At 45.5% G+C, this 24,074-nt stretch overlaps 1 protein-coding gene and 1 pseudogene across 1 annotated transcript in view; both read left to right on the top strand.

Moving 5' to 3' along the window:
- Window positions 1–24,074, top strand: part of ZNF407 (zinc finger protein 407) — a 320,185-nt gene that overhangs the window by 103,017 nt on the left and 193,094 nt on the right. The gene's annotated exons all lie outside the window — the stretch shown is intronic.
- Window positions 19,527–19,641, top strand: LOC129078936 (uncharacterized; annotated as a pseudogene).

Consider the following 24,074-nt stretch of genomic DNA (forward strand, 5'->3'; position numbering starts at 1 on the left):
GTCCTGGCTGCCCAAAGAGGACAGCGCCGCCAGGAGCGGGTGGGGCGTCGCCGGGGCGGTGGGAGCGTCCCCTCCGTGCCCTGCGTCTGGGTTCGGGTCCAGCACGTGCCCCCTCCACAGCCCAGGTCACGTTGATGCCGGTGACCCGGGGATCTGCCAGGGGTCAGAGGGCAGGCCCCGCGCCCTGGAGCAGAAAGAAATCCCTCATCATGCAGATGAAGATGCTGAGTCTCAGGGAGGGGAAGGGGAAGCACCGCACCCGCTGAGGAACCCGGTGGTCAGTGCCAGACCGCGGGGTGGCAGCTCTGTCCTGGCCCTTGAAATGCTTCCCGCAGGCCCTCCTTGCTCGCTGTGCTGGAATAGTCTCTGTCCTTCTGGGAACTCACTGGAAAAATGAAGGCATTCTGTGGACATAGAATGAAAAGGAACGGAACAACTTCTGACTTTAAAATACTCTTGTTGAACTTGGTCATGCAGACTGGCTTTTGTTTCCAAAGCAGCATTATTTTTTTCCCCCCTCTTTAAGAATGGAGTAAGAAAGCTACTGCTGAAAGCTCTCTGGAGGCTTTTGGACATGGTGCTCAGGATCCGGGCACTGTGTCTGGTGTAGCCTGGGCTTGAGAGAGCAGCAGAGGCCGGTAATGAAGACAATAGGTGTTGATTGTCGCCAGGAGAAGAGGCCGCCCGTCTTCCTCAAAGCCACCGTCAGAGCTGCCCGCTTCCTGTCTCAGCAAAACAGCCCTTGCAGGAGGGGCGCCGAGGCCCACGGTCCGGTCAGAGGGCAAGGCCGCCGCGCAGCGGGGGTCAGACCTGCTGCGGGGGCCTTCTGACGCTCCCACCCTGGCCCTTCGTGCATCGCGAGCATTTCTGTTTTGTTTTAAAAGTGACTGACTCCTTATTTAAGGGATGACTCTTTTTTTCCAAGTTAATAATTCTTGTCAGGTGGTTTTCTTTGCCTTCACAGTGTTCATGTGTGTCCACATGATTTTAGGCCACATTGTCACTGAAAAAATTCGGTGTGTTTCTAGAATTGCATTTGGAAATCTATTGAATGTGGAAGGTGGGCAGTTTTGAAACCCACTGCATAATTAAATGAGTTCAGTGTTTAATCAATTTAATTTCCTCTGCTTTTTCTGTGTAGATCAATCCAAACACAGCTCCACAGTGGAACGAGATTTACTGAGCTTTGATTTAAATATAGGAGTTACACGTAGGCTTATGGTTTTATTCAATACATTTCTCTGCTTCAAGTAAAACATGTTTAACTGTTAAATTATCAATTAAAATACTAGTTTTTATCTCTTTGACTTTTTTATAAGATATAATAAGCAAGGTAATTTAAAGTTACCTAATGTAGTTTTAAATTACTGCATTAGGACGGTGCTTTATGCACTTCATTAGCTTATGGAAAAATGGAAATGCTGCAATAATTGTAAATTACAATATGTAATACTTGCTTAAACCTCTTTCTATACTAAGCACTCTTAACAAATTGAAACACTTTAGCAGCATTAAATCATTCATTGAGTATGATATGAACAGAAACTTAATGTTATTCTTTAATTTTTTTCTTTGTAAGATTTCTTCTTTATAAAATAACCACATCTAATTTCTTAAAAATGTTATTGGCACTTCATTTTCTCTGCTTTCCAGCATTAGAATAAGAAAAGCTATATTAAAAAAAAGAGAGAGAGAACATCTAGGATGTTGTCCTCGAGTTTTGTTTTTTCCATTCAAGAAGTATGAAGCCTGCGAGGCCTCCCTTTCGGCACGTGCCCGGTGGTGCCCGTCCGCGCTTGGTCTTCTGTGATATGTGAATGTCTTCGGTCACCTCCAATCGTGTCACTCCGTGTGAGCCCGGGTGATTGGAACTGAACTGTGCTGCTTGGCTGCGGGTCAGCTTTCATGGGCAATTAGTGTCGCCCAGAACTCTGGTCACGAGTTGTCCTCAGTGTTTACCGTGAAGACCGGGTCTCGCAGCGGGCAGCTGTGGGCCGGAGCTTTATCCTCTGTGAAGCCTCTCGTGTTCGCCGTTTCTTGCGACAAGTCAAGACCTGTTCCTGCCTGTGCCTGGCGCCACCCCTGCGAGGAGCCGCAGGCCCTTCAGACTCACTGGTTATTTTTTCCCCTTCGCTCATCTTGTCCGCTCTGTCCCCTCCCTGTGACTGTCAGCACCCACGTTGGTGTCTTCTCCTGATGTGACAAGAGTGGAAGGCACTGTCTTCCTGCTGTTTGGCTCTGCGTCTGCAGCGACAGGTTGCTGGTGTTGGACGCCGCGTGAGGGGCCTCCCCGCGGCGGGCTGCGGGAGTCAGCCGCTGCATGGGCTGCGCCGCTCCGGTGCTGCCGCTCGATTGCTCTTTTTACCCCGCTCTCGCCGGGGACACAAACACGGTTTCCCCCCATTGCCACAGTTGTGCAGGGGCTTGAAAAGGCAGATCCCTGGACCCCAAGTGGCCTTCTAGGCCTGCCAGCACGTACCTGGGACACCTCTGTTGTATTAATTTCAGTTTTGGTTTACTATTTGGTTTTTTTTGAAAGTTGTTTCTACTCATGGTTACAGATTTTAGAAAACTACCTTTGGTGTGATAATTTTTGTTATTCACAGACACATAATCTTTTTTAGAGGTATTTAATTTAAAAAGAGACTGCAACTCATAGATATTTTCAGATGTTCATGAATGATATTTTCAGGCACCAGAAAATGAATAAACTGAACGTTCTCATCTGACATATGAATATGGTATTGTGCCTTTTTATGTGTACCATTTTGGTTTTCAAGTATTTATCTCTTTGGGGGAAAATAAAAGGACACAAAAACACACAGTTGTGAGTCAGTGTAACACACACGCACGTATTGATTACCCTTGTAGCACTCTTCTCGGGTAACTTTTCTCTATTTAGGATCTGTAATTCCTTGGTAGGCAGAGGCGGACGTTTGCGAAGGCCCTGGATCGTGCTGGCTCAAGGAGAACGTGGCGTGGGGGGTCGCAGTTTGACAGGTGGAGACGAGGCCGGCACCCGGTCTTGCTGCTTGTTTGAGTTCAGGAATCTCAGAGAAATTACTCATTTCTTATTTTGTTTTTCGGGTAACTTCTCAAATACTGCACTTTCATTTTCTTTCTAGCATGTGAACAGTCTCTTGTTTTCTCATACATTTTCATAAGTGAGAGCTGAATATATTGTCCTTCACTTGTTGGCTGGGTCTAGTGCGAGGACGTTTGTTGATAGGAAATTAACATTTCTTTTTAGCAAGTAGCCACTGGCACTGGGTTTTCCTGCAGCCCTTCTGGTAAATCTAAAAATCAGCCACATTTAGGGAAAACACTATAGATTTTTCTTTTTTTCTCTTTCCTTTTTTTTTTTTTTTTTTTTTTTTTTTTTTAGTAAGCTGGTTTTCTGGGACGCACCGGCCTTTAATGGAAACCGGTGTTTGTTTCCGTTGTCCACACATGCAATTCCAGGTGTTACGTTGTGCGCTGTGTGGGGAGCATTTCCTGCGACCGGTTCCGCTTTTGTTCTGTGCCCGCCCGCCGATGCGACTGAGATGGGCGAGCGGGCCTCGTTTCAGTTTGGTGAATGCGCTCGCTTAAAATGGATATGTGCTGTAGCAGGAGATAATTCATTTCAGTTGTGGGAACGGTAAGCCATGATAAATGGTTTTTCTTTACAAAACTCCCCATCTCTGAGACAGTATTAGTTTTAACTTTAATTACCGGCTGCCGTAATGTTTCCTATCCATAACTGTCGGCGGAATGGACTGTCCCCGAGCGGGGGCACGGCCTGCTTACTCGACCGTTGCGAAGAGTGCCCAAGTTCTACCAAGTCTGAACTGCTGGCGGGAGAGTGTCCTTCATTTAAATATCTAAATATTAATGTTTCCTTGTATGGGCAGAAAACTTCAATGTCATTTTAAGGATATGCAACTTAACCCAAGAGTCTTTGTCCACAGCAAACTTTAGGCCTCGTCTTGATTGGTCACGTCATGTGGAGGGAATTCAACCTTGAAGCCATCTTTAGAAAGTTGGAGCGTTTTCACCTTTTTATTTTCCTTTTCCCCCATTTTAAAAACAACAACAGAAAAGCTGTTGTCAAGGGTGACTCTCTCAAAAATGGCTTAGTTGACATTAGCTGAAAATGAGCAGAACGACACTAACTACTAATTGATTACAGTAATTACCAGTCTTTGGCTAGTTTGTGTTGGCAAACTCTGTGTACTCCTGGAATAAATGTGAACTTGCAGAATGCAAGGAAAAGGTCGCTCTCATTTGCATGATAGGCTTCATTAGAACATGCTAAGGACGGGACCTAGTGTTTTATGACTTCAGGTGATGAATAGCTACCATATTACTCTGCTAGATGAAAGCATGTTTCAGTCACCTTAATTTACATGCTTTTTTTTTTTTTTTAATTCCATGAAAAATCTTTTAGGTTATGGCAGTAGAGGAGCTTATTGTGTTTTGAACTGAATTATTTTATGTGTGTGTGCTTTTGAAAAGAGCAAAAATGTTTTAGGTAGAATTAATTTGAAGGATATCTTTAATGGTAAGATTAGAATAATGATAAAGCTCTTTTTGCATGAGATCTCCTAGTATTATAACTTTTGTCATCCATAAAAGAAAATTGTTTTTTAGTGATTGTTTGAATAAAATATAGGTGAACTCGTTGGAGTTTTAATTTTAGATGTTAGCTTACAGTCTTTAGTATGCTGTAGACTTATTACCTAGTAGCTTTATTGAATCCTAGAACATATTGATTTTCACTTTAAAATAATGCAATTTCATCACTTCATTAATTTTTTCCTTTTTACGTTTATCCATGATTAGCACTATTTCTGTATGGAGGTTTTTGAAAATACGGAGTGGAAGTATGGCTGTTAGGGGTGCCCGCTGGACTGCAAACCAGCCACCGGCACCGCGGTCGGTTGTTTGTGGGCATTTGTTCAGGGCAAAAGTTGTGGGGTTATGCAGAAATAAAAAAAAAAAAAAGAATTCCCTGCAGCCTATCTAAATACATGTTTTTGAAGTCAAGAATTATGTTTCCCATTGTACAAATGTCCTCATTTATGGTGTCTGATCCTTAGTGATGGCTTCTATTAGCTGTCATTATTCGTATATTCTCATTATGAGAGAAAATACTCTTGGCTCCTAGAAGTACCTTTATGAGGAGTATCAGCCCCTAATTAGCAGTGACTACAATCTGTCGGCGCGCAAGGCTCACACGGCCCGGACACACTGCCATTACAGAGTTCCTTCGTCCTCGCAAGGCTGTTTCTGCTAGTAAAACTATGGAGCCAAAGAAAAAATGGACAGTCTTTTATCAAATGTGGTTTTGTAATAAAGTTGTACAATGAGCTTGCACAAGCTTTTTAAAATATCATTCCTGCCACTGAATAGGTCTGTAATTTATTTATTCGGGAATGTTGGAGACATTTTTGATTTATTTGTTTTTAGAGAAGTTTTGTTAAGGGAGATAATGAGCAGAGCTGGTGTTAATCACTTACTGTGCACCTCTGAAGAGTGAAAATTCTGCATATCTCTGGCATTGTGGGGGGCAGTAAATTCACTCAGTGCTCACGGTCTGCTGGTGTAATTTTCAAAACTACTGTCTCACTTTGGAGATAGGCAGTGTACTCTTGTGTTTTGCTAAAATCTAAACTAATCAATACATAATTATACATTTATATGTATGTGTGCATTAGGCAATCACGATGATTTGTTGTCTGTAAAGATGGAAAATTAATTGGTGGCAGGTCAGCACCGCAGGTGACTGCGCCGCTTCTGACGAGCGCCCGCGGGAGCAGGCTCCCAGCGGGGCGGCCGGTGCGCGCGGGCCAGCCGTGCTGTGGCGGGGGCGCGCGCACCCGCTCTGGTGTGTGTTTTCGGGGAGCCCTAGACAATTTATTTGGCATATTGGAATTTTGCAGTAATGCTGTTTTTTAAATTCTGAGGGTGTAGTAAATATTTTAGATTTGAAACAGCCCTGGTATAATTAATTACAGACATTTATAATATTAGTTGTACATGACACAGGATCGTTTGCTATATGATGTTATATTTGAGAACATTTAGTCGTCTATTTAAAAATGCACATTCAAAAATGTCTAAGTGTTTTATGTGGCATTTGTGTAGTTTGTTGAATTTCCTTAAAAATTAATTGAAATTGAGAAGATAAGAATTACAGTTCAATAGAAAATTGAAGTTGATTATGGATTAAAAATCAGATGCTTTGTGTCCAAGAGCAGCCGTGTCCTCCACAGGCTTGGTATCTTTTTTAATGTTCCTATTCAGTTAAGAAAGAAAATGAGGACATTGTTTCCTTTTCGATTCTCTTTCTCTGTGAATGGAAGAGCCCAGCATTCATTGTCTGAATGAACGCTGGCAGGTGAACACTGGAATGCCTAAACCCACGTTCAGGTGTGTCAAAGGAATTATAAATTAGTTTAAGGAGATTAGAAAAAAATAGATGAACTTTTCTGAAGTGCTTGATGTCTTCAGTTTCTTATCTCTTAGGTCACAATATAAAAGCCCCCTTATATTTGCCTGATATTTTTTATATGCAAATATTAATAAATTACTTGAATTTTGACATTCACGAGTGACTTCATTCTGAGACATCCACTCTTAGTAACTTTGGTATATGGCATGTGGTTCACGGTGCTTATTCAGATTTAACGTAGATCACGTCAAAATTGCATGTGACATTCAGTTATGCCAGTGGTTTTTAACCTGACATTCTGTCCTGTCCTTGGCATCATGAAGACTTTTTCCGCATTTCAGTGGTTTCATATGAAGTCAGACCAGCTCACTGACAAGTGGAGAGCTTTTTAAACCTCAGTGTTCGCAGCTGCTTGTCCCTCATTTCTTTAGTGCCAAATACTTTTTTTCTTACTGCAAAGGGTATGGTTTCTCTGAATAATAATTTTTTTCCTTAAAAGAATTTTATTTACTGATTAATTTTATAAATTTATTTATTTTAGAGAGAGAGAGAGGAAGGGGGCGGGGGCAGATTGAGAGAGAGAGACATTAATTTGTTGTCCCACTTATTTGTATGCTCATTGGTTGACTATTGTATGTGCCCCGACCGGGGATTGAACCTGCAACTTTGGCCAATGGGGATGATGCGCTAGCTAACTGGGCTACCTGGCTGGGGCTACTCTGAGTAACGTTTTCTATTGCTAAAGCGTTGCTCTCCCTGAAGCTGTGGTGTACGCCAGGTGACTGGTTAGAATATTCGCTTGTAGGATAAGCCAGACAGGAATGCCTACAACTGTCACTGTTCCATGGTTAGCGACGTCTCCTCCTGGCCCCCGCACGCCCTGCTCCGCCTGGGTGGCTGACTCGGCCCTGAGGCTCAGCTTCCCTCCACTCGGCTCCCCAAGGCTCCGTGGACAGTGGCCCCATGCTGACGCTTGTGCTTCTGTTGTCAGCGGCCCAAAGAGGGGGCTTCTGAAACAGCTATTGTCCTTTCAGAAAAGGTTCCAGTGTTAGGGCCCCGCCGTTGTTTATTTTTATTGTTAAATTTTTGAAAATCCTCATCTGAGGCTATGCTTATTGTTTTAGGGAGAGGAAGGGGGAAGAGAGCGAAACGCCCATGGGTTGCCCCCGGCATGCGCCCGGTCTGGGGTCCAGCCCATGCCTCGTGGTGGTGGGGCGCCTGTCAGCCGACGCGCCCCCCGCCGGCAGGGCTCTGCGCGTGTTCAAAGTCTGTCCCCAGCTCCTCTCAGCAGGAGGATGTGCTTCTGGGGACTCCTTTTGGAGCTGGGTTCATATATTTCTGGAGGGAAGAACATGATTTGTAAGGTTATTTACTGAACTTAATTACTTCCAAAAATACACATTGAAGCAGGACTCTTACCTATTATAAAACTTTATAACATGGTCCAACTTGTTTTAATTTTCTAAGATCAAAAAAAAAAATCCATGATTATTTTAAAATAAAAATGAAAAAAGTGAAATGGAAAGGTTTAGAAAACACTTTTATTTGGTGTCCTGACCATTGAATTAAGGAGAATCCTATACGTATAAGAACCTATATGCCCAGGATGTTATTAAGGACTTTATTGTGTGTGTGCATTTCCCTTTTATTGTATTTTTTATAGAGATTCAGTTTAGACTATAACATGTAATATTCTGGGCAAAATATGAAATGCGCTGTTGCTTGTGGCTACTGTATCGAATCATCACTTGCTTGGTGGCTTAAAACAACAGGCATTTACTTACAGTTCTGAGGCCAGAGGTCGGATGCCACTGTCCCTGGGCCAGGCCCAGATGTATGGGGGCCGCATGCCCCCTGCGGCCGCCGCAGTCGTGGCTGCGGACCGGCCCGTCCTGCCGACCCTGTCTCCTGCGCGGCGCACCGTGCGCGGCCTCTCTGAGGGATGCTTGTCACTGTGAGCAAGGGTGTCCCGGGTACTTCTTGCCGTCTCCAGGGACTTAACACAGGGGCCTCTGCAGAGATCTCTTCCTCTATCGGTTATGTGCCCCGGCTGCAGGGGTCGGGTCCTGCCGTCTGGAGGGACCGCTCTGCCCCCTGGGGCGTGGGCATGCACTTCCGCCAGGCCCTGCCACCAGGCGCGTCCGCCTTGCAGGTTTAGGTGAGAGAACTCAGGAGATGCTGCGCAAGCCCTTGTCTCTCACACAGGAATGTGGTCAATAGATCAAGGGCAGCTGCTCTGGTGCCTGTGTCCAGATGCAGGAGGCGAGGGGCCGTGGTATTGTGGAGAAGGGCTTGCAGGAAGTTGACCCTTGTCTTGGCATCTCACCTCCTCCTCTGGCCCCTGATGCTTCTCTGCAGATGGATCATTAGATTTCAGTATTTGGGGGAGGGGAGGAGTTACTAGAGCTGAGTCTGGGGGCTCCCCTAATCTCCCCCAATTACAGTGCTGAAGTGGTAGCCAGGTGGGGTCTGATTTGGCCTTATGCTGTGCACATGTGCTTATTGCTGGGGTTCTCCAGTGAGCTCTGCGGGTCGTCACGGTCACTGCTGTGCCTGGGGAGCAGGGCAAGAGCCAGCCTGCTCCCCCTGGCAGTTGTGGCTGCGGCTCCATCCCGGGAGCGCGAGAGCACCACCCGCCCAGCGACACAGAACTGAGTGACGGCTGTGCACGAGGTGGCCTGGGGAAGCCATCCACTGCAGAGTGGGTAGCGCTACAGGCAGTGAATCCGTTGAGAAAATTATAGGTAGGACCAGTCATTCAGACTTTTCCTATAGTCAGATTTGGAAAATTTCATTACATACACACACACACACACGTATGTAAATGTGTGTATAACATGGATAGGCACATGTGAATGTGTATACATACACACATTCTCATACACACAGGTTAGCATACATAGGCACACAAAAAATTTGAGTAATCTTATAATTACCTCCAAAGTAGCCTAAAGCAGCCTTAGGGATCTGATCAGACTGGCCGTTCTCTCTTACCTGGACAGGACGTAGGGCGTGACGGCTGTGACCCGCGTGATTCCTGCTGTAGCCTGTGAAGAAGGTACGCTGAGACGTGGTTGCTAGTCTCTGTCCAATCTGAAACCTGGGAAGCCAGCGCCAGGCATTTCTCAAGCTGTCACCGGCCGGGCAACCCCGCCAGGGAGCCGGGCTCCCGGCCCTGACCGCTCCTGTGTGGGCCTTTCCACCGCGGCTGGGCCTCCCACGGGGCCTTTAGTCGGTGTGTCCAGCCTTTTGGCGTCCTTGGGCCACACAGTAAATACACAAATGCTAACAAACAGTGATGAGCAAAAGAAAGTTTTACGTAAATTACAATTTTGTGTTGGGCCATGTTTGTAGCCACCCTGGGCCGCATGCGGCCCACAGACCGCAGGTGGGACACCCTGGTAGATTATGCTCACAGTCCGGCCAGCGTTCTGGTTTCTGTAGTATTTTTATGATTTGTATCTAAGTGTACTGGTATTCTGATTTTGTCATCTGCTACTTTTTAAATTTGGTGATCTAATCATTTTATCAATCCAGACACATGTGAAGTCACATTTTTGGGACCTCAGAGTTGAAGACAAGTTCTTGAGACTTTCTTAATATTGACTTTATCTTTAAATTCAATAATTTCTATCTGATTTTTATCCAAAATGTGTTTTATATATTTCCTGTGACCAATCTGCACAGTTCCAACGGTAGCCGTGTCTCTGGGTTGTCAGACACACCCCCTGAGCCTGGGTGACGATGCAGGCTCCCCCCTGGCTTGACAAGGGCCCCTCCCCATCCGCAAGAGGGCCTGTGCGCCCAGCACAGTTGTCGTCTGCAGTCTGTCCTGTGCTCAGCCAGCGGCCCTGCCGGGTGGCGCCCTCATCTCCTGGCCGGGGCAGGGCTGGGTGCCTGGAGAGGGGAAGGCTCCTGGGAAGGCGGAGCTAGCAAGTAAGGGAGCCCCTGGTGCACTGCTGAACGGTGGCCATGTCGTGGGGCAGACCTTCGTGGGCCGTGGTGGGCGGGCCGAGCTTTGCCTGGCGCTCTTCACCCCCTCCTCCCTGTAGTTTCTGTAGCAGAGAAGAGCGTCAGGAGACCTGGGACAGTTGCCCTTCCTAAAGACAGTGAGAAACCTCGCGATGAGAGATGAGGCCAGTGCCTGAATTCCACTGGGACACATGCCAATGGTCTGACTGCCTTTTTCCTGTAAAATCCAAAATGTTATTTTGTGCAACCTGATATTTTTTTAGAGTCTGAATCACGCTCTACTCTCTTGATTATCTGTCAATAAGCGCTCTTTGCTGTTTTGTTTAAAGTAAAATCAGAGCTAAAAAATGAAAGTTATCATTCTTTGTATAATTCTTTTTGTACTTTAAATTTTTATATTTTAGGAACGGTTATAGGGTGTGTAAGTGCTTTTTCTACTTCTGTTTCTTCCTTGTAGAATGAGCTACGATAGCTCACAGTATCTGTCCTAGGAGCTTTTTTCTGAAGTAACGGAGAAGCTTCGTTCCCATTGCCGTGGTGTCTGGACTGGAGCCTCTGCCTCTGCCTTGTAAGCGCTGTGGTTTGGACGGGAAATCCGTGGTTACCCTGTCCGTGGTACGTCTGCGCTGCACTTACTGCCCGAGTTGAGAACAGTGCTAGACCTTGTGTCCAGTTAGCGACCTCCCTCTCATTGTTCAGACACTAGGCAAGGAAACCGTTCCGCGAGCGTGGAGGGTCAGGAGATGTGCTCGGAGGCAGAACGTGGCGGTGGGCGGGCGAGCTGGAGTGCGGGGGCTGACTTGAGATTTGTGGCTTGGGTGGCAGGGTGCACGCGGGGTCCTGGTCCCCAAGACAGAGAGCCCTGGAGGGGCAGCACGCCTCAGCGGTGAGGGGCTGCGGTGCGGGCAGATGCCCCCGTGGTTGTGCTGGCCTTGAGATGGCCATGGGTCATTCAGGTGGAGAGATTCAGTAGGCGCTGGGAACCACCTGAGAGAGAGAGAGAGAGATTCGGGCTTCAAATACCTATGTCGTCTTTGTGTGCGCATACCAGTAGCGGCCTCCTTAAGAACCATCTTTTACATTGTTGCTGGAACTGTGGAAGCGAGTGGTATGACCAGATAGGGAGAACACATTTTAAAATGGGTAGGACCCGTTTTCCTGCCTCTGGGACTCAGCTGGCAGGGCTGTGAATGTGCCTGGTGGGGCTTTATCCTGTCCTGCGGGTCCCTGTGTGGGTAGGTACCCCAGCTCTCCTTTACTCTCTGGTTTCTCTTTAGTTGGAGGTAAGATAATAGGATGATAATGTGGAGCTTTCATGGTTCTAAAGGAGGAGATTCTCTGTGAGTTTCTAAATTACTAAATCAGATAAGGACCATTGTAAGGTTTATTTGAAGTGTATAATACTCCCTTTTAGGATAGGGGGTGATAAAACCCTAATGAGTTGTCACTGTTTTAGGATCTGTGAAGTTCCCTAATTGGTATTCATCCAGGTAATTTTAATGGAAATAACCTCTTGCAATCTAAAATGTTGTGAAAGAAATTTTACTAAACCACTTCTGCCTTTATCTGGAACATTTTGTTTTCCTAGATGTTTATATTGTATTTCTTAGACGTGTCCACTGCCTCTGAAAGAATAGGTATATTATGATTTATTACTTGCTTCTTGTTTATAAGACTCATGTTTTTGCGTATTTTAACATTTTTGAAATTGCAATGTGTTTAGAGTTAATTGACATTAATTTGGTGGGTTTTTTTCCCCCCTCTTTGGTAAAGATGATACTAAATCAGTTGTAGATCAAAATCTAAACTCAGAATCCAGTAAATACTGTACATTAAATTATTAGGATGCAACATGCAAGGCATTTGCTGTTGTCATGGGGCCCTTTGATTTGCTGATTTCACTTCTGGCTTTTTAGTTATTTTATGGTAAAGAGTTTAGTGTTTAACCTCTCCCTGCAAACATTGGTTTTCCTGGCTTTCAGACAGTAGATTAGCCCTGAGAATTATTAATGAACTCATTATTCCTGCAGGAGTCTTCTCTTTACCTGTCACCTGCTTCGGGAGATGATCCCCACCTGTTACGTTCTGATTTCCCTTGTTAACCTGTGAGCTTCCCCAGGGTTTTGAATGTTTTTATTCCTCTTTGTGCCCTCACTGAGCCTGGGGGTGGAGGTGGGCAACGGGGGCCGGGGCCTCTGACCGTCCCTGGCTGGCACCAGCTTCTCTGCGACGGCCCAGGGCCTCCGTGGACTCGATGGAGCGCCGCCCCGCCATCGGTCCCAGGCGTTCGGGAGCCGCTGGGGGCGTTATTTGGAGAAACAGTGTTGGCAAGAATATCCAGAAACATTTAGCTGCCTGTATTTATTATATTCTTCAGAATGTTAAATTAAGACATTAATTATAGAATATCTGGAAATTAAAGAAAATCCTAAATAAAATTAGAGCAGAATCTTATTGTACAGTGATAATTGTGGCAAATTTTTAGTTGCATGTATACATTTATTTTTTAAGTTGCCTATGTGACATGAAATTGAAAACAATTATTTTTCCAAATTATTGTAGGATGATTCTGTTCAGTTCTCTTTGAACTAGAACGTGATGTACTTGTTATTGTAGATTTCTAATATTATTTGTTTTTGTTTTCTTATCTGAATAATAGGTTTAAACCAAGGATCTTCTGACTAAATCAATCATGAGTATACTTTGATGTGTGGTACAGTTTTTCTTTCAATAATACTAGCTATGTTTATAATTTAAAAAAATATCAATGTGTGTACATTCTTCTGCCTGTATTGCAGAAAGGAAAATAACTGTAATATTTCTCCCCTAGAAACACAGCAGTGAGAATTATCCGAGCTGTTGGTAGAAGTGCGGCTGCCTGCCTCGGTGGCCTTGTGTGGCCCTGTGACACCTGAGTTAAGAATGTGCATTGAACTTAACCGCTGTGCTTTTTACTCCTTGAGTGATTGGAAAACGCAGATTTTCTTATCACAAGTACCAAGTGACTAGTAAGGGTTACTGTCTCCTTTGAGATAATTTTAGTTTCCTTCACACCCACTCCTTCAAGAACTGGAAGTGCAGTCGGCACGCAGCACCGTGCTGGTTCGGGGGTGTGGCAGGACAATTGGGCATTCAGGCACTTGCTGAGGTCGCCATCTGCCACCGCGCGCACGGTCACAGCCGTTGTTGCCGGCGCCCTCACTTTTCCGCCCGCGCCCTCGCTCCTCCTCTCTGGCAGCCGTCCGTCTGATCACTACTTCTCTGAGTCCTGTTCTTGTCTCACTTGTTCTTTGTTTTGATTTTTTAGACTCCACATATAAGTGGAATCATATGGTGTTTGTCTCTTTTAATATAAAAACTGAAACAAAAGTTAAATGTTCTGAATACTCACTGTTATAATAGGTAACGAGTTAGAACATACTATACCTAAGGATATATATCTACAAATGCCATCATATAATTGCGTTATTACTATTGTTATTGTTACTATTATTAAGGTTTTGGTTTTAGAAGTTTAAATGCTAAGTTTCTCCTTTGGAAAGCAGGTGTTGGACTTGTAAAGGACAGGCAGGATTTTTTTATAGAAGAGGAACTTCTTTTTGGATTCTGGACTTGAGTAGAATATTGAATAAAATTATGGTTTGTAGAATTGATTTTCATCTCTTCTTGTGTTGCTGGTGTTTTACTATAATTACTGCTCGAATTGCTATTCTATGCCTTTTATCCAAGCCTCCTGGTAAACCTCAGCCGCTCCTGCCTTCGAGCACGTGGTCACCTTCCTCTGTGTGTTGTGTTTGGACATGATTTATGGATGCCCAGCAGAGAAGTGGTCAGGTTTGGTTCTCCCTGACAGAGGACGCTGGCTTGGTGGGGCGGCACACTGTGTGGACAGACACTGCTGCCTTTGGAATGGGGAGAAGCCATTATGTCTGAAGGGCTGATGTGCACTTGTAGATGGTAGTATTTAATAACACTTCAAATGAGGTTGACTGATGGCAGATATGTTGCCCATTGTTTGTGAATATATTCTTAATTCTTGAATAATGGAAACATTTACTGTTCTTATTTTTAGACTCATAGGAGGTGTTTATAGGGGAGAAAATGAGAATGTGGACAGACTCAGACCACTACCTTAGAAGCTGATCAGTTTAACACAGAAAGTCTTGTGGCAATAGACTAGTTAGGAAAAAAACCCCCAACTTTTAAGTGTGACCAGTGATGACAAAAAACAAGCCAAGTATCTCTTGACCGCCACAATGTGATACTGTTTTTGAAAAGCTAAAAAATAAGCCAGCTCAGCAATATCTTCATTATCATTTATAAAAATATTATCAAATGCATTAATTACTGACATACATGTACATGTGTGGTAAAACTGTGCAGTCAAGGAATTGTAAAATTATTCAGCACATAGTTATTTCTCAAAGAGTAGGCAGTGAGGTGAAGTTAGGGAAAAGAAGGCAGATAGCTATATTATACTTCGTTCTTATATAGAATTTACATATTTTTGATGCTAAATATTATGTAAAGAAAACATTTTTTAAGTTAGTGTTAAAAGGATAATACAGTAGTTGCTTACTTGGGTGTCTCAGTCCATCCCAGCTGCCGAACACAGCACCACAGACCGGGCAGCTTGTGAGCAACAGGCGTGTGCGTTCACAGGTCTGGAGGCTGGAAACCCAGCGTTCCTGTCGCTGGGGAGGGCCACCTCCTGTGCATAGGCTCCGGCTCCTCCTCACGGCTCCTCCTCACGTCCCCTCCTCACGTCCCCACAGCGCAAGGATGAGGAAGCTCTTTCTCTGGGGCAGGCATCTTTCCTAAGGGCACTAATCTCATTCACGAGGGCTCCACCCCCACGACCTAGTGACCTTTCAACAGCCCTGGTTTAACACCATGACCTTGGGGGTTAGGTTTCAACACGTGAATGGGAGGGGGCGCATTCCCTTTATAGCACTGGAGGAGAATCATGCATGTGCACCTATGAGGTGAATGGAAGAAAACTCTCCTAGCATTATGTGAATAATTATTTATGCCTTTGTGGATTTATGCTTTTGTGGAAAGTAAGCCATTAAGTGGAAATTTGTCTGATTTGGAAAAAAAGCTGAAAGTTGCTTTTTCATGGGCCTATAATAAATTACCCTTTGCTATAGAAAAAGATTAAGGAAAATCTGTAGAATTTAAATGCTGTTGAATCGTGAGGCTTTTCTTCAGCTTTCTAGTCTGGCATTCTTGGCAAACAATCGTTTGCTACGGTGGGTCATAGAGTTTCTGCCCTGCTCAATGCTCTATTCTTGTCCTGGCCTGTGTGTTTGCTTTTGGCAATAGAAATCACATACTTGTTTTGGGAAAAAGTTACCACCATCATTTCCTTTGAAAAAAACCAAAACGCCACCCAGATGGAGGACATATGATGACTATGTTATGTGTGAGTGAGCACTTCGTGTGGACACGTGTCCGGTTTCCCCCGGCTTCGGAAACTCGCCTGTGGCTCTGAGCCACTGGGGTGGCCGCTGGGCCGCTCACACAGCCTCCTGGCCCAGAGCCGGCTTCGCGGAGGACGCCTGGGCTCTGAGCTTGCTCCGCCTGGCCAGCAGCCCCGGGTCCCCGCGCGTCTCCTGTGTAGCAGCGGGCACACCGCTCTAACTGGACTGACTGCACGACGTTCTTCTTCCTCGCGTCCAGTTCCCGCTTTTCATTTGTTTAGTAACACAGTCCACTTCTTCCTTCTCCTTTCCCCCTTCATGCGTGGAGACACAGCGAGACCCGCAGCATTAGCAAGTAGCCACTCCCCCACTCGCACAGGAACTGCGCCACAGCGACACCAAAGGGCCTGGCGCCCACTCGTGGCCTCACGGGAACTAGTCACACGGGGTGCCTCCAGTGCAGCTTAGAGAGTGTCTGCCTGGGAAAAGGGCAGCATGTGGAACTGGGTGAATTATCTTCTCATAGTTGCTTGCTTGATATGAAGGTGAATGTCATAAAGTACAACCAGTGAGTGCAGCTACTGTTTTTTTTCTTTTTTAGAATTTAGGTGCCATAAACTCGAAGTCTGGCATGTTACTAAATTGCTGAAGAAAAGTGTCTGGGCTCAGTAGAACTTAAAAAATGTTTTGCCTTATATGCATGGCACGTGTGTATGTCGTCTTATTCATGGTTGGTCCTAAATGCAGCAAAGATAAAGATACACAAGAGGATCTCCTCATGTTTATCTTTTGATTATCATTAAAAAAATTGTTTGATTTAAAAAGATATGCTATGGAAATTAGTTTTCGCCAATTTATAATTTAATGACAAATTTTTTTGTTAATAATTGCACTTAAAATTCGATGTATTCAGGGAAGCTGTCAGAATGCTTCCTAGAACTTTCCTGTGTACAGACGTCTGAGCTTGTTACCTTTCCAGATGGAAGCGGGCACGTGGGTGCCGTGGACGGCACGGAGCACAGCACAGGCGCTTTCCGGTGTTGCCTGCGGCCGCGGTGCATTCACACGGACATCCGGCTCGGGGCCACTGGTCCACTTCACAGGGCCATGTCTTAACTAAAATACCAATATTTTGAATATTAGCCATCAATGGACATTTTATAGTGAAAATCATCTGCTTTGAGGAGAAAGTAACATAAAAATCACTTCATATGTTTATATGCAACATATATTTTGTAGGTAGAATTTTAAAATAAATTTAATTGATATTTATTGGCTGTTAACATTGAAGAATTTGTCAAAAAGTTGCCATCCGGTGTACTACTGAATAAAGACTTAAATATACTGGTTTACAGCCTTATGATAGTTTTTAGGCTGTAGTAAGTTAAAATGTGACTTGGTGGTTTTTGAATATTTAAAAAATATTAGTGTATATATATATGGGGGGATAGGTTGAAATGTTCTGATGCTGCCAAGAGTTTCTCTTCTTAGGTTAAACTTTTATTAAACCAAAGTCTATGTTTATAAATAATAAAGATAGTAATTTCCACACAGTAATTTATAAGGGTTGACCATTTTTTCCCCATGTTGCTAAAATTTTTACAGTGACCTCAGATCTGCCCTCTGCCAACCGGCAGTCGCCCTTGAGTGAGTCCCGTGTGTCTGGCCGGCAGTTATCAGAAAGCAGGTCAGAGGGTCCTGGTGTTCTGGACGCCATTATTTGAATAGCCTTTCAACCGCCGAAATGACACGTGGCAGGTCCCGTTTAAAATCAGCGGGTACATCATTACCTAAAATTGAGGCATTTTCTAAAATTAAGAGACATTACAAACAACTCATGAATTTTTGGTTTAAAATTGTTTATTGATGCAAATAAGATTTTGATTCTGCATAAATTTGATCCCTCCTTACTTTGAAAGCTAAGGGAAAACAAATTTTCATATGGCTTTCACTCTATAAAAAGTGAAGAGCATTTTAATTTTGTGGCGACAATCATCAGCAGCACATTAGGTTTTTGGTAACAACATGCGCCCTCAGAGAGCCCCGCTCTGGCCGCGCCCTGCGGTCCTGACCCTGCCGTGAGGGGGGAGGGGCGTCATCGAGCCTGACACTCCCACGGCACCTGTACCTGTTGTGGACCTTGTGGTGCAAAAGTGTGCAGTGCTGTACAGTCGCTTCTGCCCGTGCTGACAGCCGCGTGTTGCTGTGCGTTGTCACCTTGCGGCCCTGCAAGTGCTCCCTGAAGCCAGCCTGTGCCGCGTAGCCCTAGATGAGCCTTCGTGGGTGCTGACCATAAAAAGTTCATCAAAGCAATGAGGCGGGGAGAGAGCTCGGTGCTCATGGGCAGAGCTCGGCACCAAGGAGTGTGAACTGGCTCCAGCTGTGACAATAAAACAGCAGGTGGCCGCTGTCATTAGGGTGGCAGATGAGGCAGGGGACTCACGCGCAGCCCATGGAACTCTCATTAGTTAGCCAGCGCCACTGTACCATGCAGAATAGCTTCCATCTCAGTCAGTTGTGCTTTGCAAAATATGACACGTAGCTGTGAGACTATGCGAGCCCTGCCCTGCACGTCTGCTCTCCTCTGCCTCTGGCCTGCCCTGCCTCCCTCTGCTCCGCTGGCTTTCACCTGCTTCACCTCCCCTCGCCTCTGCAGCAGGAGGCCCCCCTCCATCAGCTCAGGTTGAGGAGGGCCTGTGTTAGTCCGGTAATCTATTTGAATTTTTACACACAACGATCCATTTTTGCCCAAGTGCTGCAATTTTTACTTAGTAACAGGGGTGGTTTCCTTTGTTAATGGTGATAAAACTGAGATCCCTTCCTCTTGGATTTCATACTGAACCTGCAGTGGAAAAACTAGAAGAAACAGAGCAGAGATGCCTGGAAAACTTTCATGGATTTATTGTTTCAAGTGCTATAGTGCAAACTTCAGAATTAATTTTTGTGGCATAATTTCAGTTTCGAGGCAAAGCACAGTGTTGCTTTAAGAGCGACGGGCCTGTGCCATCTTAGCGTGCCGCTGTGGTTGAACATGTAACAGTCTCACGTCTCAGCATCTCATTGGGAAAGTGAAACTCCAAATAATAGAAACCATTTTTTTCCCCTCTAATAATGCAGGGAGGGCAAATTATATTAGTATGAGAATGAGAAATTGGAGTAACTAAGCATCTTATTGCCAAATCTACAAATCAGACAAGTACGAGTCGCTGTCACCTTTCTCTTGCAGTTTTCTAAAGCAAAAATGTAGTCCAGAATTTACCGAGCAAGGTTAAATATGGTTACTATACAGTCAACTCTGTTTATGCTCATTGAGGGAAGAACACAACAGATCGTTGAAGATTGCATTGTGGTTTTGTGGCATGTCTCGTCCTCCTGTACTTAGTAGTAGAAGAGTTGTAAAATCTATCTTTTAGATTTTTTTTTTTTAAGTTTATGATTCGATTTTAGCAGTCTCTTTGGTGTTTGTTTCCCCGCACCGGTCACTGGGGCCCTGTTTCTGTTGTCTTCTGTGTGCTTTTGATACGTCTCTGTCATTCCTTGAGTATTTTTAAATATCGGGCACACTAAGATAGCCCAGGGCCCTGGGAGTGCCCTTTTTTTTTTTAAATCCCCCCCCCCTCAAGAATGCTAGACCCTTCTAATGAAAAACTGTATTTATTGAACTAAGATGTGGGTGCTAGGTGAGCTCACTGGTTTTGGCTTCTCGGCCTTTTGGCTAAGGTCAGGTGTAGTATCTGTCCTTCCCAGATTCTGGATTTCCTTTTTGGCGAGAAGATTTATTTCTCACAGATTGTTTACTGTTTTCCCTTTATTTCTCTGTCATCACTAAAAATAAAATCAAACACACTGAGTGCCTTGGAAAGCCCATGCCCTTGGTTTTCAAGCCCTCGGACCGTGCCCATGACACATGTGCCCGCCCCACTGGGCCGTGGGCCGCCGCTTCCCAGTGGCCTGCCTCCCCCTGCCTCCCGTCGTCCTGGATCTCCTCCTCCTGGAAAGTTCTGGGTTTCCATGGGGGTTTTCATTCTTGTAACTCAAGCCCCCTCTTTGCTGGCTCTCACTTAAGGATGAGTTATAATGGTAATGTTTGTTAACACATCCTTTTTTAAATGATAAGGCGATTAAAAAGAGAAGAAACAATCCTGACTTTATTATTATTTTAAGATTCCCAAGTGTTTTTACTTCAGTTGGCTCCCTTAGTTTATTTTATTATAAATTGCTATAGGAAAGTAATTCAGCCAGAACTCTCATTAATTGACACTTGAGCCTTTCTCCCGGAGCCCTGCGCGTTCTTGATAGGCCTGCCGAGTCCTTGAATGAAGAGGGTGTTGTGTTCTGTGCGATGTTATTATTAAATGTATTCTGTTGTGTTCTGATTTTTTGCATAGTTACATTTCAAGTTAAGATACTTGTCCTAGCTCTGCGTAAACCTTGGCACGAGAGGCAGAGGGCCCCTTCCTGTACCTGTCTCCGACTGGTGTGCTCCTGCCTAGTGAGCTTCAAAGAAGGCAGCAGCGGCATTTTGAAATCCCAGTTTCGGGCTCTCACTTCTAAGTAGCTCAGTAAAGGTTGGTTAAACACACTGAAAGTGCACGACCAGTTTTAGCTCCTTTTCATGTAAATTGCAACTTGAATATTCTTGTTTACCAAATAATATTTTAAAAATAATACATTAAGAGGTCATTTTCTCCCTCCCTCACCCGAAATTGCTGTTAAACTAGAAGCTCCTTTCCTAAGTGCTGGAAACAGCACAGGTGAACCGCTCACGCCGCCCCCGGGGAGCTCTGCAGCGGGAAGATATCCCCACGAAGCTTCCTGACCGGGTGTGAGTGAGGTGGCGTGTGCGGCAGTCGGCCGGCCGCCTGCCTGGTGCTGTGGGCTGAGCCCGGCCGGGCGCTCCTTGCATGGGGTGCGCCTGCTCCCCTGCTGGCGCCTGGTTTTCCTGTCAGCGTATTGTCAATTTACTTAAAATGTCGTGGAAGAAATTTGAAGACAAATCACACGTAAAAGTGGAAATCCCTTTTTTTTAATTTTTTGGTGGATTTATTGATTGGTGTTTTATTCCATGACATAAACACCCTCTTGTATTTTAGCTCCTGCACATTTAATCAATAAAGACAATACTAGAATTATATGCTTGGATAGAAAGAGACTCTTAATTTATTAATAGTAATCATTTATGGAGACGTACTGCATTTCATGAAATATTCAGGCACTTTACTAGGGGCTTCTGTATACTGTATGTGGACCTATTTTTCTCTAACCATTACTATATTTAGTTTCATATTTCCCCAGTTTTCTTCTTTGGAAATGAAGACTAGTAATACATGTAGCTGATAATTCCTGGTGAGCATTTATACCCTTTTGCCAAGGTGGCTGATGTCATTGGTATTGAGTTTTCCTCTTACCCTGGAGGGATTTCCGCAAGCCCTGTGCTGGAGTGGGGCGGGGACGGCAGAATCCTGTGGGCCAGTGCGGGCACTGGTGGGGGCGTGCCCCCCTCCTCCTCCTTCTCCTCCTCCTGCTCTGGGGAGGGCCCCAGTCTCCAGCATCCCTGTGGGCCAGCTGTGTGCTCTGCCGGTGCGTTGGGCCTCAGGCAGGCGGCGGGCCTGGCCACACTCCACGGCCTCGCTCCCTGGACCGTCACCTTCCCAGCCCTCTCAGGCTGCTGCCCCCGGGCCGTGCTCTGTGCTGTTGCCCGGGCTGTCTGTGCTTTTGTTTCTGTTTAAGGCTAATAGCAAACAGTAACAGAGGGTCCCACCCTCGTTGTACCGCCCTCAGAAGAGTTGAGGGAGCTCCCAGTAAAGGGCCCTGGATTGTACTCTGTGGCTGTGACCAGTGTCTTCTGTGTCACCCTCCCCCCCTTTCCTTCCGTCCTCATGGTGCAGCGACCACTCTAAACCACTCTGAACACGTCTAATCACAGCACTCGTCTTGGATCCCTTTCCCAGCTATCATTTCATTGCTGATGGCCATCCTCCTTTGATAGGTTTCCAGTGATACAGTTGTTTGCTAAGCTCACTTTCCCCCCACCCACCCACAATTTCGGTATCAGTAATTCAGTGTCTTACATGAGATTGTTAGGAATTGGACCACGGCCAGGTCTCTGTTACTAGAAAAGTGTGGATCGGACTCCGGTTTTTGACTTGATTCTAGCATTTTTTACTGTATGACTACATGTGTTGTTTCTCAGTCTCAGAAATAAAATACATTTCCATCATTGGTTTCCTTACTTATTTTGGCAAATGACTTTTTAGTTTAAAAAAAGAAAAACCCAACACAGCAGCCACCTTATCTCTAATTCAGGTAAGACCAGGTACCTGAGTTAGAATGTACCAGATGGACACAAGCGGAGCGATCCAGGGACCTAGGGTGGCCTGGGTTCCAGTCCTGACTGGCGCTGCACTCGCAGCCCGGGTCCGTCTGTGCCCACGTCTCAGGTCCGTCCACTGCCAGCGGTGCTGCGAGGGGCTGCGTGGGTCGGTGTGTGTGAAGCACTCGGCACGGAGCACGGTGGCCTCCCTCGGTCCCTACAAGCAGCACAACACAAGACAGGCACGCCCTCCTGTGAGATCGCTCTGCTTACTAGGAATGTGGTTAATATCTACATGGGAATAGGAAAGTCTTTGGGGGGTGATGTTCATAGCTCTGACAGCACTAACAGTTACATTTTTACAGGGCCCCTTACTAAGTGGCAGTAGGAGTGAGTCTTGAAATACAGGAGCGCTGTCTCGCTGCATGTCTCCCTGTCCTCTCCTGGAGAGTGCAGGAACGTGTGCTCGCGTGTGCGCACCTCGCGGCTCCGCCCTGGAGCCTTTCTGCTCTGAGCTGCAGGGGCCTTTCCTGACATCCGAGCGCCTGTACTGGGAGTTGGGGACACAGAGTGCTCACTCGCAGGGAAGGTCTTTCTTCACGAGGATTTTTCAGTAAATGTAAAAGCATTTGAAACATTCAGGAAAACAATCATAATTTTAAAGGATTCTTGATAATTTTAACTGTGATGTTGACAGTGTGTTACAGAGGAAGCTGCTTTATGTAAAATCACAGGGTACATTTCTCATGTGGACATCTTGGGTTCTGTGTGATGGTCATAACCCAAAGGGCAATAGCATTCCAAGAAATCGTGCCGTGAGAATTTGAGAAACAGTGCAAGACATAGTTGGCCTTTGAACCACAGGGATTTGAACTTCATGGGTCCACTTTTATGTGATTTTTTTCCCCAATAAATACAGTCAATTTATTTTCTCTTCTGATTTTCTTTTCTTTAGCTTATTGTGAGGATACAGTATATAATACATATAAAACACACACTAGCTTTTAAAATTTATTTATTTATTTTAGAGAGGGGAAGAGAGGGACAGAAACATCGATGTGCGAGAAAGAAACATTGATTGGTTGCCTCTTGCATGCCCCCCGCCCCCCGGGACCTGGTCCTCAACCCAGGCATGTGCCCTGACTGGGAATCAAACCGGTGACCTTTTGGTTTGCGGGAGGATGCCCAACCCACTGAGCCATGCTGGTCAGGGTCAGACTATGTACTACTAGACTTCATGTTATCAGTAAGGCTTCTGGTCACCAGCAGGCTATTAGTAGGTAAGTTTTGGGGTAGTCAGACAAAATAAACACCATGCAGTCATTTAACAAGGATAATTATGCCTAGCAATATAAAGATGATGATCATTATAAAACCAACAGCCAACTGAGTGAGATTGCATTGGTTTTATTATTTAAAAAAAAAATCAAGATAAAACCTCTCATCACATAGAGAAAAGTAGGATTTTCACAGGGAAAATGTGTGGAGACACAGCTGATGAGTTAGCCATCTGAGAGCACAGTTACTGACTTGGGGAGGCGGTGGGGCTGTCTGGGGTGGTCGTTCTGAGGGAGTTCTTGACTCTTAGGCATGGCTTCGGTACTGTCAGCTCAGGAAGGAACTGCCCTGGGCAAGGCCGTGGGTGGAGGGTCGCCCCCAGGAGGCTCTGCATGGGGGCCGGGACGGGTAGTGCTTCTCAAGTAAGACCCTGTGTGGGAGTGAGAGCCTCCCTGAGAGGAGGGGGCGCTGGCATGGGCAGCAGAGACCGCAAGAGCCGGGAGACCGGCACCAGCAGCCACTTGCTGTGGGCTCTGCGGCTGGTCATGGGCAGCCCGTCTGCACCCCCCGGGTGAGATGTCGATGGTCTTCAGAGCTTGACTGTGTGCCCCTCGGAACAGTATCACAGACGGTTTCAGAGTCATGAAAAGAT

This window comes from Pteronotus mesoamericanus, unplaced genomic scaffold, assembly GCF_021234165.1.
Source record: "Pteronotus mesoamericanus isolate MK-2021 breed Mesoamerican mustached bat unplaced genomic scaffold, CSHL_Meso_final contig_74, whole genome shotgun sequence".
In the NCBI taxonomy this organism is placed as follows: Eukaryota; Metazoa; Chordata; class Mammalia; order Chiroptera; family Mormoopidae; genus Pteronotus; species Pteronotus mesoamericanus.